At 43.6% G+C, this 12,762-nt stretch overlaps 1 protein-coding gene across 1 annotated transcript in view; it reads right to left on the bottom strand.

Moving 5' to 3' along the window:
* The window catches only part of LOC308313869 (extracellular calcium-sensing receptor-like), a gene marked incomplete at its 3' end in the record, with an annotated part of 196,766 nt that overhangs the window by 28,341 nt on the left and 155,663 nt on the right, over nucleotides 1-12,762 (bottom strand). The gene's annotated exons all lie outside the window — the stretch shown is intronic.

The raw sequence follows: 12,762 nt of genomic DNA, 5'->3' as shown, positions 1-12,762 counted from the left end.
ACCGCTACAGCTAGCTACTAAACCTAATGCAACAACAACTGAGTATAAAGGGACATATTCATGTAAATGTGCTGCTGCTAAACTACTATTAGTCTATTACTACTATAGGCCTACTATTACAACTCATAGGCCTACTTGTCACATTAAAACATCATCACACCCGTGTGAAGTGAGGGGCGCTCATCATATCATTATCACCATCTCATTCTGGCCAATCACAATTTGCGTCCTCACTTTAGTCTTCAATGTTTGTGTTACGCCAACATTTGTCTTCAAGACAAAAGTTTGTGTCTTCAATGTTCGTTTACAGTTTACACTAGGGCTTTAAGCAACTAGTCGACTATTCAACTAGTCGACTAGTAAATCCAGTAGTCGACCTGTTGGTACTAGTTGACTAGTTGATCTAGTTGACTAGATTAGAGTTATAGTCACCAATGTAGGCTACACAGTTTTTAAATGTATAACTCTTATTAAAAAAACATTTTGTTTTTTATTTATTTTTATGTAGGCAACTAGTCAACTAGTAAAAATCACTAGAAGTGAAAGCCCTAGTTCACACAAACGCACAAACACTCAAACTGGGCAAATGAGGGGCTATAGCGACCCTCAATAACGGACGCATAAAATGCATTAGCCGGCGGGGGCAATGAGTCGACTATAAATATCAACCCTGGCCTATGTGTGCACTTTGTTGGTTTCTTTACTGTTGAGTGAGAAAACAATGTTGCACATTAATACGCTAGTCATCTGGGGACCCCCACAATTATTTGGAGGACCCCCCCCCCCCCCCCCCCGTGTACCCCAGACAGTTTCTAAGATGCTTGATTCAATATTTAGAAGCAGCTGTACAGTATGTTGTATCAGACACACCATCCTGTGTGCAATTGTGTAATGTTGTGTCTTCCTCTGTAATGTATTTTTGTTGTCATTGATGTTTTATGTGTGGCTGTAGCTGGGGTGAAAGCCCAAGACAAATTTCCCTTGTGGACAATAAAGTTTACCTTGACCTTGACCTCCCACACAAGCCTATGTTCCACTTTAAGCTCCAAGTTAACCATGTTAGACTCATTGTAAATGGCGGGAGCATGTCTGAACAAATTATTCAAAAAAATGCACACAAAAGCTAAAGGAGACGGTGAACGTGTTTTTAAGTGAAAAAGTATTTTAAGTCTTTCTAAAACAACTAAAACATAACTTAAATGAATAAACCCTCAATATGTGGAACTGAAAGATTAACTGAAATGAACCGAATGGATTTCTTACGTAACTATGAGAACTGAATGTGGAACCTTTTGGTTTCAATCCTGTTGTTGGAAATGTTGCACAACTTTTAGAAGTGTTTGTGTCTCTCCCTTACAGAGGTCAGGTTAGTCTGATTTTGCAATAGCCAGACAATGCAGTTATAGAGGGCATGCACATGCATATAAGTGAGTGGCAAAGTGAGTTTAACGTTGTTAAAGACAAGGACTTTTCCCTTTTGGATGTATGGGCTGTCAATCAGGTTTTCTGTTTGGATGTAGCCTATATGGGCTGTCAGACAGGACTTTTTTCCTTCCATACATCCAAAAGGGAAAACTCCTATCTTAAACAACATTAAACTCACTTTAATTTGCCACTCACTTTATGCATACTGCATATGCATACCTTCTAACTGCATTGTATATTGCACAATCAATCACAGACTGACTTGACCTGTGAGGGGGAGAGACACACACACACACACACACACACACACACACACACACACTCACACGTGACATGATTGGCGGAAGACCCTCCTCTCTATCCTGATTGGATGAAGGCTGGGCCACCTGGCTAACTGGGGACAGGGAGGAACTCCATGAAAATATATGAATTAAGTGAAATCACTGATTATACCTTTTTAAAATATTGTTTATTCATTTAATTAATATTTAACTGTTGTCCACGACACTCACGTTGTTCATTAATTTAATTTAATTTAATTAATATTTAACTGTTGCCCATCTCTGTGTACCTCGCCTCTCCTCTCTCTCACCACGTCCACGTCAGGGTTCGAATCAGGCTGGTGACGTGGCATGTGACAGACAATGGCGGGTGTGCGTGCTGATGGAGGAGGCTCTACTTGCCCTCGCTCAAAACCCGATATATACAAAACGGAGGATGGAAAGGTGATTGTGGAAGACGAACTTTTACATTTTATTGTGATCAAAATGAAGACACTGAGTCATGATGAAATTGTGATGCTGACAACAAACAACTTTTCATCCCAGTGGATTGAGGAATCCAAGCAGTTGCTGTTTGAGCTCTGCCCAAATACCACCTCGCGTAATGTTATGCACAAAGGCCCACAGAAGGACCTAAAAAACGTCAAGGCCTGTTTGAAAGCATTCAATGAGCTCGGAGAAAATATTCCCCGGTTTGTCTCACACTACCTGGATGAGCTACCACCTGTGGGGTTCGGCAATATGGACGTCTCGGCGCTGCTAAGCAGAATGGAGCAGCTGAGCCATGATGTTTCTGGTCTGAGGAGGTCACTCGAAACACAGACAGATGTGAGTGTGAACCTCGGTGCTATTGTTGCGGCCCTAGATCGCCGGGTGACAGCTGTCACTGACAGCAGGGCTGTCACTGCACAGGAGGGGGTGTGCCCGCTAACAGCCCCTGCTCACCAACAGGAGCTAACGTCTAGCGCCGGGGAGCTACGGCTCGTTGTCCCGGCGGGTTTAGGCTCTGGTACTACTACTCACCAACATGAGCTAACGTCTAGCGCCGGGGAGCTACGGCTCGTTGTCCCGGCGGGTTTGGGCTCTGGTGGAACCCCCAGTACTTCACGAGTGGGGGTCATTCATGCAGGGCTCGCGGATGGCGACCAACAAGAGGAAGTGGTGGATGTGACAGGTGTCATTACAACTGCATCGCCACGTTCGCAACTACAGTCCCAACAGTGGAGCGTTGTCGTGAAGGAAGGGCACAAGAAGCCGGTGGCAGCAGCAGCGCGACCCAATCACAACAAGCAAGCAAACTTGAAACGTGAGCAGAAGAACCCTGGCATAGTTGGCACGGGCACGGAAAGCAACATCGCAGTGGTGACAACCAAACTGGTGAGTGTGTTTGCTACTCGATTCTCCCCTCTTCTGGATGCGGATACTATACGTAATTATCTAACAGAGAAACTGGAGAATAAGACAATGACATGCCGCAAAATCGAGTCACCCCACAGTAGATTCGGTTCATTTCACATTACCGCCGAATGTAATAGTGTTGAGGAAATGTTTGATCCCAAACTGTGGCCAGCTGGGATTTATGTCCGCCGCTATTATGAGGCTCGTGGGCTAAAGCCTAATAGCAGCGCGGGGGGGAGCGATATACCTGCTGCTCGGAATGAGAGTCTATCTGCGACTGCATAGTCACTGTGACACATCAATCACTATGAACATGAACATGAACATGAACTTCAGTGTTGTATCCTACAATGCGCGAGGGCTGCGTGTTGGCCACAGTGAAACGGATGAATCACGGCGTATTGTTGTGGACAAACTGTTGGAGAGTTGTGACGTTTTGTGTGTCCAGGAGACATTCCTGGCTAAACAAGATCTGGAAGGTCTAAACTCTATCCATAAGGATTTTCACGGGGCGGGGGAATCCACCACCGATCTGTGTTCTAAAGTGGTTCGAGGGAGGATCCCAGGGGGAGTTGCAACTCTGTGGAATAAGAAATATGACCAGTTGGTTAATGTCATTATAGGCTGGGAGTGGACTGGGCTGTTGGGATAGAGCTGTGCTGTAATGATAAAAAGTTAATTATTGTGAATATTGTCTACACTCCGTATGAGTGCTATCAAAATGAGGATGAGTATCTCAGTAGAAGGGCATTCATTATGTATTTTATTCAGGATAATCCTTCCACCTCCATCTATGTGGTTGGTGACCTGAATGCTGACGTAACTGATGCAAAATCTTTATTTGGCAATCATTTAATAGACTTCTGTTCAGACAGTGGTTTGATTTTATCTAGTAAGATACTGTTACCAGCTAATAGTTATACTTATATAAGCGAGGCTTGGCACAGCACTTCCTGGCTGGATCACTGCCTCTGTACAATGGATGCCCATGACTCTATTGAATCAATGGAAATTGAGTATGATTTGGCTACCACTGACCACATACCATTTCGTGTGGTATTAAATACAGGCAACTTACCAATATTGCTGCCGGTGGATAACAGCGCAAGTATGGGTAAAATAGACTGGTCTAAATTGTGCAAGAGAGATCTTGATAAATATTTGAACCACTCAGATGCCTTGTTGGGTAATATCAATGTTCCAAAAGATGTGGTAATGTGTAGAGATATGCACTGCAAAAACCCTATTCATTGTAATGCATTATGTTCCCTGTATGAATCTATTGTGGCGTCTCTGTGCATCTCCAGCAGGGCTCTCTGTAAACACAAGGCCAAAATATTTAATGCCAAGCCAGGGTGGAATGACCATGTACAAGAGCTCCATCTAGAGGCTAGAAATGCTTTTAAAAAATGGGCCGAGGCAGGCAAAGAGAGACATGGACCTCTGTTCGAAATGAAAAAACGCACCAATACTGACTTCAAATGTGCCCTTCGTTTCATCAAAAGGAATGAAAACACAATGAGGTCAGATTCTCTGGCTAAGAAGCTGCAAAAGAATAATGTAAATGACTTTTGGAAGGAAATAAGAAATATAAATAATTGTAAAACATGTCTCCCATCTAATATTGATGGGGTAAGTGGCTCTGATGCAATTGCACAGTTATGGCAGAAACATTATTCAGAACTGTTCAACTGTGTGAAAAGTAATCAGTTCGTAGTGGATAATGCAGAATTGAATGATGATGTCATTGTCACTCCTGGGGAGATTTATGAAGTTGTTCTGAAGTTGGGTGATAACAAGGCCTGTGGGTGGCCCTGACAACCTAACAGCTGAACATCTTAAATGTGCCAGTGAGAAACTGTGTCCTACGTATAATCGCAATGTGCTTTACAGGCTTCTTTGTTCACGGGATTTTACCTAAATCTATGCTCTCTGTGGTGCTAGTGCCAGTCATCAAAGACAAAGTAGGCAAGCTGAACAGCTCAGATAATTATAGGCCCATAGCCTTAGCCAGCGTCTTGTCCAAAGTTTTGGAAAGAATCATTCTCAGTAGACTTGAGAAATACATTGTGTCTACAGACAACCAATTTGGCTTTAAGCGCAAGCATGGCACAGACATGTGTATTTTTGCGCTCAAAGACATTTTAGATAAATATAATGGACACAATTCGACCATGTTTATGTGTTTTATTGATGCTTCGAGAGCCTTTGATCTCATCAATCATGAGAAACCTCTGCTCCTTTTGGGGTAAACAATGGCGTCAGGCAGGATGGGATTTTATCCCCCTTTCTTTTTAATGTCTATATGGATGATTTATCTACAGAATTAAATGCTTGTGGTACAGGGTGTAGGGTTGGAAACCTGCTAGTTAATCACCTGATGTACGCAGATGATTTGGTCATCTTTAGTCCTTATAGTGCTGGCTTTCAACAGCTGCTGAGTGCATGCTCACAGTACGGGGCTGACTTTGACATTAAATATAATGCAAAAAAGAGCAAGATTATGATTGTCCGTAGCAGGGAAGACAGACATTTAACCTTTCCTGATTTTTATCTCTCTGGCTCTATCCTTAGTGTCTGCAGTGAGATTAAATATTTGGGCCACATCATCTCGAATGAATTAACTCTCTGATGACAAGGATATATTTAGACAGCGTCGGATGTTGTATGCGCAAGGAAACATGCTGTGTGCTCAGTGTGCTCAGTACCAGTGAAGATCTCACTTTTTAAATCCTTTTGTACACCCCTGTACACCGCCCACCTGTGGTGCCGCTACAAGCAGGCCAGTATCAGGCGATTGACAGTGGCATACAATGACTGTATGAGGCTGCTTCTGAGAGCTCCAAGAAGCTCCAGTGCAAGTCAAATGTTTGTCAGTGTTGGAGTTCCCACCTGCTCTGCTGTGCTACGCAATCTTATGTACAAATTCATGTGTAGGGTATCTGAGTCAGTAAATTACATCATTAATGTCATCACTAACATGGTACGTAGTTCTGTCAGGTTCTCCTCCAGACTGTGGAACCATTGGCGAACTTGTCTGTGTTCAAAACTGAATATGGTGGAACTCTTTTTATTGTATATTTCTTTCTATATTATTATTCTTTTTATCTATTGTGCTGTACTGTGATATGGATTCCCCTGAGTCTGCAATAAAGAATCAATCAATCAATCTGTGTGACGCATGTTCATTAATTTGTGCGTGTTTTGAGCAGATCTCCAGTGACTCGTTACCCTCAGTCGTTAGACGTGGATAATTAATTATCTTCCAACGGCCTACACCTGTTGGGTCGCTGTTTCATCATCCCTGGACCACATGTCATCAGTGGTAAACACACGCACGCATGCACGCACACACACACACGCACAAACACCTGGGTATTGCCTGCTGTTGTTCTACACCCACAGGACCACAATGGAAATAAACAGTCAAGCTACCATGGTTCATGTTAAAGGAGCATTTCACTTTTCAAAAATATTTTGGGTCATTTTATTGTCAATCAATCAGATTAATGATTCTGTGTGGTAGCTTTAGTGCATTTGTTTTTATTTTTCTCCTGTACAGCACTTTGTAAACTCTGAGTTGTGAAACGTGCTATATAAATAAAGTGGATTGGATTGGATATTAGAATTTTCACTTGAGTGCTATAGCGCCACCCTTTGGCCAATGGTTGTGGGCCTCACCGTTGAAGGCATAGCACTCTAGCATATTGCGAAGTTTTGCAAAATCAGTGCCAATCAGTGTAGAAATGTGTTTAAGAAGGTATACAAGGTCAATTGAGTGCTATAGCGCCACCCTTTGGCCAATGGTCGTGGGCTTCATGTTTTCACCGTTTGGCATAGCCCTCTATACCATAATGCCAAGTTCCGCGAAAACCGGAAGAAGAAGAAGATGAAGAAGAAAATATAGCTGCAAGCAGCGATAAGACGGGGTCAAGCAATAAATGTGATCGGCCCCCGACTTCCGATCACGTTGACCGCTATGAACTTCAGCTACAAAGATACAAATGCACCGTGTAGCTTTGCATCTTTATTTAATCTTTGTATCTTTTGCATCTGCCAATGTGAACGCAGCATTCTTTCCCACGATTTTTGTAACCCATTTTTCACCCCTGTGTCAATGACCTAATGTGATCCTGGGTTCTACACACCCTCCGCCAACCTCGGGAGAGCAACGGACTTGAACTCATGCTTCCTTCATGCCTGAGTGCCCAAGTTGCTCCTTTACACCTTGACAGGGGGGAGCCCCAGCTGGCCAGGGGGAGGTAGTTTAGACCAGTATTACTGCATGTCTTTTGTGAGGGTACCTACCCTATAGGCCTAGGGGACACAGGGAGAACATGTGAGGGTACCTACCCTAGGGGACACGGGGAGAACATGTGAACTCCACACAGAAAGGCCCTTTTGCCCACCCCGCCTCAGGTATGGGCACTGATGACGCCCCCAGCACCCACAGCGTCCCCAGCAGGAATCAAACCCAGGACTTTCTAGCTGTCAGGCGACAGCACTACCAACTGTGCCACCGTGCCCCGAATGCAGAATTTTTGTGGACAGCTATTTCGTATCAAACCGTTTATGGTGGTTAGGTTTCCCCCAGGTGTGGTGGAGAACAGTGTTGTTTTTGGCAGCAAATTTTGATTTTAGTTTTACTCAGTCTCTTGAATAGTTTATTTAGTTTTAGTCACATTTTAGTCACCTGGAATGTCTTAGTGTTAGTCGACACTAGTTAAATCTACAGTTGATTTAGTCGAACAAAATGTATTTTGGCGGGCCGTCGTACTTATTGTTTTTTACACTTGAAAATAGCCGATCTACAAGCCCACAACGCGTCACGCTTGAGCTTGTAGATCAGGGGTGACCACACTTTTATGACGTGAGAGCTACTTTCAAAATGATCAGCTCAACAAAAGCATACAGGCCCCTTTTGTCAATCAATCAAGTCACCTTTAACTCAAGTGGCAGGTGGCAAATTGTTTTTTATATATTTAAATTAAATATTCTTTAGGGACTAATCTAAATCTAGATTGATCTACCTGCACAGCCTGTGTGATCTACTGGTAGATTGTGATCTACCTTTTGGGCACCCCTGGGCCGTAGATATTACTTGAGAATAACATCACTACGTAGATATTGGTCTGGAACTTCTGGGGGGAAGCTTTATTTCCAAGGGGCAAACGGATTCCAACATCATAGCAAAAAAGTCTCGCATTGAATAGTGGGCTCTTGAATGCGAAATGCACTGTAATTCAAATTGAGGAGTGACCCAATCTCCTCAGGGATTTTTATTTGGTTGTAATCTGCTGTTTTTGTACACTCTTGATAATAAAATGGACTTGGAAACTTTCATTTGCCTGCACCGTCGTCAGTTCTCTCTCTTAAGTTGGTAGGAAATATACATCATTAATTTCACTGATGTGTAGTACTTACAACCTTTATAAAAATAGTTGCAAATGTATGAATAAAAAAAACTGAGCATGTATGTTTGATATAAGGCCAAACCTCATTTGAAAGAATATATTCAGAGTATAGGCTACTCTTCATTAGCAAACTGTAAATAAAGTACGAAATGAAAAGAAAAAAAACTCTGGGGCAGGGGGCGTGGCTAGGGGCGGGACTGTGAGCACTCACTAACTTTATTAAAACATGACGCCCGTGGTTGGTATAGACATGGTCCAATATGTTATCCCCAATAGTGGGGCAGGACCAGGGGGGCAGTCAGACGGATATTTTGTGAAGCCACTAAGGAAATGAAAGTTCATATAATGGCCTGTTGTGGCGCTCTCATTGGGCTCAAAAAAACCCATAGCCCCATAGAAGTCCATGTATTTGGGCCCAACTTCACCTAGACTGTATTACCTTAATAAACATGGTCATGAATACTTTTTGCTTCCAGTCACTAGTTTAAAGTCTCATTTCTAATGTCATAATATTCTTTTTGGAAAATTATGGTCCCATTTATTAGAAAAATGACCATAAAGTCGCGCATGTTCTGAGGGGCGTGGCTACCGTTACAGTCTATGAACGGGATCCCCCACCCACTCGAGTCAAAATAAAAACCAACGAAGAAGAAGGGGGAAGTCCCGCCTCGTTGTCTGGGCCAGCCAATGGGCCAGCTGGCCTGAACTGGGCCAAAACGGATCTAGAAAGATGGCGACTTCCATTGCAAGGACTGACAGGCTTCATTTTACGTTCACGTTAGACCCGCGGGACGCTTTGTCCATATTTTTTACAGTCTATGGGCAGGACACATGTTGGTAGAATCTGGGGAGGACAGTCTTTAATTTAGAGTGGTTAAAGTCACCTCCAGTAATAACAACTGCCTCTGGGAGAGTGTTCTGTACTTTGCTAATTGCAGCATACATAACTTTCATTGCTTCTTTAGCATTTGCGTCAGGTGGGATATAAGCTGCAATTATGATGATAACTGAAAATTCTCTAGGCAAATAGAAAGGTCTACATTTGACCATGAGATATTCAATGTTTGCAGAACAGTGGCTCCCGATTTGGGCATTGTCCGTGCACCAAGCGGTGTTTATGTAAATACACAGACCGCCCCCTTTGGTCTTATAGTTGGAATCACTGCCGTCATCAGTTCTATCTGCCCTGAAAAGACAGCGTCCTGGTAAGTCGACAACCTTGTTAATAATGTGGTCCCCTAACCACGTTTCAGTCATGATCATAACATTGCAGTCCCCAAACCATTTACAAGTGTTTATCCACAGCTGTAGTATATCAATTTTTGGCTCCAGAGACCGCACGTTAGCGAGGAAGAGGCTATATAGTGGAAGCCGTTCGGGGTAGAGCTTCGCTGGATTTGCGGAAGTGTTTAGCCCTTGTTGTGAGCCGATGCCCAAAAGCTCTTGCCGAGTATATGATAACGCGGAAGAGCAGCATCTGGAAGAAAAAAAGTAGCCATATAATCACTAATTTGGATGCATTGAAGGGACGCCGAGCCTCGCGAGTGAAACGCGCCGCCACCATGACAGCCTGTCAGCCTTCCGGTCTACATTTTTTGAAGAATTGTGATGTATTTTTTGTGTTTTTTTAAGTAGTGAAACTATAACAACACTTGGTTGTGTGCAATACTCGAATACCACCTGTAGATGTCAGTAAAGTCAAGGACAACTCACATGGTAACCTGGTGAATGGACTGAGAATGGTTTCGTCAATTATATAAAACTTTATGTAGACTTAGATAGCATGTTATACAGTCTTATAGCATGTTACGTATAATTATACAGCACTATAATTGCATTTTATATAGTCAAGTCATAGCACTTTATAGTATGTATAGACTATAGTATAGTTTATATACTAGATTAATTATATAGATATTCCACTGAGAGTCTGATAAATGCCTAAATTGTAATTAATAGAATCATCAATTGAAGACATCCTGATTAAAATCTGTCTAAACCAATCAGAACCCTACCAGCTCTGGGCCGTAGCTCTAATGTCTAAACCAATCGGAACCCTACCAGCTCTGAGCCGTAGCTCTAATGTCTAAACCAATCAGAACCCTACCAGCTCTGGGCCGTAGCTCTAATGTCTAAACCAATCAGAACCCTACCAGCTCTGGGCCGTAGCTCTAATGTCTGAACCAATCAGAACCCTCTACCAGCTCTGGGCCGTAGCTCTAATGTCGTTTTAGAGATTTCTTAATGGCTGTTGGCAGGGCGTACCTCATGTTAGTGGCACAGGAGAGACATGAATTGAATCCCTTCGGTGTAGGCCTACCATTAGGCTATAGAGTTAACCTACCATTAGGCTATAGAGTTAACCTACCATTAGGCTATAGAGTTAACCTACCATTAGGCTATAGAGTTAACCTACCATTAGGCTATAGAGTTAACAGTGGTGGTTTTACACTGGGGGTGTGGGCCTACCATTAGGCTATAGAGTTAACAGTGGTGGTTTTACAGTGGTACAGTACAGTGGTACAGTACTAATGCATATCAAAGTGGTACAGTGGTCCAGTACAGTGGTACAGTACAGTGGTACAGTACTAATGCATATCAAAGTGGTACAGTGGTACAGTACAGCGGTACAGTACTAATGCATATCAAAGTGGTTGTCAGGAGTGAGGTTTAGATTGAACCCAGGATGCAAAGCCACAGTATAGACAGAGTAGATTTAAGAATTTTATAACTGAAAATAGGCAAATCATACAGTAACAACCAGGCAGGAGAACAGCAGCAGTCCAACTCATACAGTAACAACCAGGCAGGGGAACGGCAGCAGTCCAAATCATACAGTAACAACCAGGCAGGAGAACAGCAGCAGTCCAAATCATACAGTAACAACCAGGCAGGGGAACGGCAGCAGTCCAAATCATACAGTAACAACCAGGCAGGAGAACAGCAGCAGTCCAAATCATACAGTAACAACCAGGCAGGAGAACAGCAGCAGTCCAAATCATACAGTAACAACCAGGCAGGAGAACAGCAGCAGTCCAAATCATACAGTAACAACCAGGCAGGAGAACAGCAGCAGTCCAAATCATACAGTAACAACCAGGCAGGAGAACAGCAGCAGTCCAAATCATACAGTAACAACCAGGCAGGAGAACAGCAGCAGTCCAAATCATACAGTAACAACCAGGCAGGAGAACAGCAGCAGTCCAAATCATACAGTAACAACCAGGCAGGAGAACAGCAGCAGTCCAAATCATACAGTAACAACCAGGCAGGAGAACAGCAGCAGTCCAAATCATACAGTAACAACCAGGCAGGAGAACGGCAGCAGTCCAAATCATACAGTAACAACCAGGCAGGAGAACAGCAGCAGTCCAAATCATACAGTAACAACCAGGCAGGGGAACGGCAGCAGTCCAAATCATACAGTAACAACCAGGCAGGAGAACAGCAGCAGTCCAAATCATACAGTAACAACCAGGCAGGAGAACAGCAGCAGTCCAAATCATACAGTAACAACCAGGCAGGAGAACAGCAGCAGTCCAAATCATACAGTAACAACCAGGCAGGAGAACGGCAGCAGTCCAAATCATACAGTAACAACCAGGCAGGAGAACGGCAGCAGTCCAAATCATACAGTAACAACCAGGCAGGAGAACAGCAGCAGTCCAAATCATACAGTAACAACCAGGCAGGGGAACGGCAGCAGTCCAAATCATACAGTAACAACCAGGCAGGAGAACAGCAGCAGTCCAAATCATACAGTAACAACCAGGCAGGAGAACAGCAGCAGTCCAAATCATACAGTAACAACCAGGCAGGAGAACAGCAGCAGTCCAAATCATACAGTAACAACCAGGCAGGAGAACAGCAGCAGTCCAAATCATACAGTAACAACCAGGCAGGAGAACAGCAGCAGTCCAAATCATACAGTAACAACCAGGCAGGAGAACAGCAGCAGTCCAAATCATACAGTAACAACCAGGCAGGAGAACAGCAGCAGTCCAAATCATACAGTAACAACCAGGCAGGAGAACAGCAGCAGTCCAAATCATACAGTAACAACCAGGCAGGAGAACAGCAGCAGTCCAAATCATACAGTAACAACCAGGCAGGAGAACAGCAGCAGTCCAAATCATACAGTAACAACCAGGCAGGAGAACAGCAGCAGTCCAAATCATACAGTAACAACCAGGCAGGAGAACAGCAGCAGTCCAAATCATACAGTAACAACCAGGCAGGGGAAC

This window comes from Protomyctophum bolini, assembly GCF_963924005.1.
Source record: "Protomyctophum bolini genome assembly, chromosome: 4".
In the NCBI taxonomy this organism is placed as follows: Eukaryota; Metazoa; Chordata; class Actinopteri; order Myctophiformes; family Myctophidae; genus Protomyctophum; species Protomyctophum bolini.
This window is presented reverse-complemented; position numbering and strand designations above follow the sequence as displayed.